This window comes from Theropithecus gelada, chromosome 1 (genome assembly GCF_003255815.1).
Source record: "Theropithecus gelada isolate Dixy chromosome 1, Tgel_1.0, whole genome shotgun sequence".
Lineage (NCBI taxonomy): Eukaryota > Metazoa > Chordata > Mammalia > Primates > Cercopithecidae > Theropithecus > Theropithecus gelada.
The window spans coordinates 95,519,220-95,521,454 of NC_037668.1; the positions used below are offsets into that span (position 1 = coordinate 95,519,220).

The window sequence follows — 2,235 nt, forward strand, 5'->3', positions numbered from 1 at the left end:
AACATGTTGGCCAGAAGCAGGAGTTTCAGTTCTTTTGCTTTTTAAAAATACTTTTATAATATTTTTAAATTTGGGGTATTTGAAGATTATTTTAAATGCACAGTAAATAATACTGTAAGTTGGGGTTGTTTTTTGATAATTTTTTCTCCATTCAAAGTACTATTTATTTATTTTTCTACAAATTTCTCCTTTAATAAGGGCTTGTTCATTTTGTAGGGAAAATGTCCCAAACATCAGGCTGTTCACAAAAATAACCCACAATATCCACTTTATAAAACAATCTTAAGACTGATTTTTTTTTTAGAGGATGCATTTGACATGCCAACTCTCATTCACAAAAATACACTGCTACATTTGCGCTGCACTGCCCCACACAGCACACGTATGTGGGATATAACCCACATACTTCTAACTCAAAGCTGCCCTCCAGTGCTACTGAACTAAATGAGATTGCCTTTGCAGGTAGGGCAACAACTACTGAACTCATGTATGAATGAAAAGAACTGTACTCCTGCATAACAAGAGATTATTTTGGAGACAGTTGATAAAAACCATACATCCTTTTTATTGAACAGTCGTAAAGAGGTATCAAAATTAAAAGCAAAAATTACAGTGTAAGACTTAACAAAACTACTAGGAGCCTCAAAGGAAGTGATAACGAGACTAGGCTCAGAGCAATATGAATTAATGAACATGGGAAGGACAAGGATGGGGAGAACAGTGAGCATGTGCTGAAGATACTAGGGGAGAGAATCAGGTGAGGAATTTGATCTTAGACAGCCGCCTAGGTAAAGAGATAATGGGATAGGATTTCTAAACCCCATCATGTGCTTAAGAGTCGTTCTCAGCCAGGTGCGGTGGCTCACACCTGTAATCCAGCACTTTGGGAGGCCGAGGCAGGTGGATCACCTGAGGTCAGGAGTTCGAGATCAGCCTGGCCAACATGGCAAAAACCCATCTCTACTAAAAAAATACAAAAATTAGCTAGGCATGGTGGCACACGTCTGTAATCCCAGCTACTTGGGAGGCTGAGGCAGCAGAATTGCCTGAACCTGGGAGGCGGAGTTTGCAGTGAGCCGACATTGTGCCATTGCACTCCAACCTGGGTGACAGAGCAAGACTCTGTCTCAAAAAAGAAAAACAAAAAAGTCATTTCTGCCATTGGCACTGTCTCTGTCATCCTCCCCTTTCTCAGCCTCTTTTTAATCATCCTTGATTATCTCCAATTGGTCACCCCCACATTCAGTATCATCGTCATCCAGCAGGTCCTTCTCCTCAGCAGAGTCATCTGCAGCCCCTCAGACTCCTTCTTCACGTTAGTCTCATCTTACTTCATGGAGCTGCTGCTCTGCCCGTTCACATTCTTCAACTCTACTCCTTGTTGGCTCTCCTCCTTTTCAAATTTCTGCAGATTTTCCAGTAGAGAATCCACTTTTTGTTTTATCTGGGTCAATTCCTTCTTATAGCCTGAAGGTCATCTCCTTTCAATTTGGAAGATCCCCACTGCCCACTCTTAGAATTGAAACCACTTTTACCCCTTTGTGAGGTGTTTCCTGATACACGCTGGCGTTTTGAGGGCACTACAGCCCAAGCACTAGGAGGAGGAGGAGAAGCATGTGCTGGATCACTGTGCATCCTGTCATAACAATCCCTTCGAAAGTCACAGACCAAGTCAAAAGAGGAGCCGTACATCTCCGCTGCAGATCATCTCATGCCGGCTTTTCTTCAATTCACTTTCAGCTCTGCAGCCAGATTAGTATCTAAAACTTGGCTGGCAATCATTCTGCCATTCCCTCCTGCCACAGCAGCCTGGGTATTTCTCTCATGAACATAGTGAATGGAGGCAAAGCCCTTATGAACAGAGTCACCCACAATTTTGCCATACTTTGAAAAGATTGCTTCCACATCAGAATTCTTGACCACAAGCGTGTTGAGATTCCCAACGAATACTCTGGGGTTCATGGAGTGAGGATCTCACTTGTTGGTTACATTGCTAGCCATTGTGTTTGATGGAAAGTTTTCTCACAAAGCCAAAAACAGGAGTGGGAAGGGAGATTCTGTGTCTCCAACTCCAGGGTTCCATGTGGAGAAGTCAATTGCTGCTTGAGGTCAACAGCATGGCCACAATCACTCAGTATTCATCTCAAAGTATTACTTATAAGATTCATCTTCGTTGGTCTAACTACAATTCATTCATTTCACTGCTGTATAATCTTCCATTGTGCGAATACACCA

At 42.4% G+C, this 2,235-nt stretch overlaps 1 pseudogene; it reads right to left on the minus strand.

Annotated features, from left to right (window-relative positions):
• Positions 1-1,127: 1,127 nt before the first annotated feature.
• LOC112627714 lies at positions 1,128-2,001 on the minus strand (annotated as a pseudogene).
• Positions 2,002-2,235: the final 234 nt, after the last annotated feature.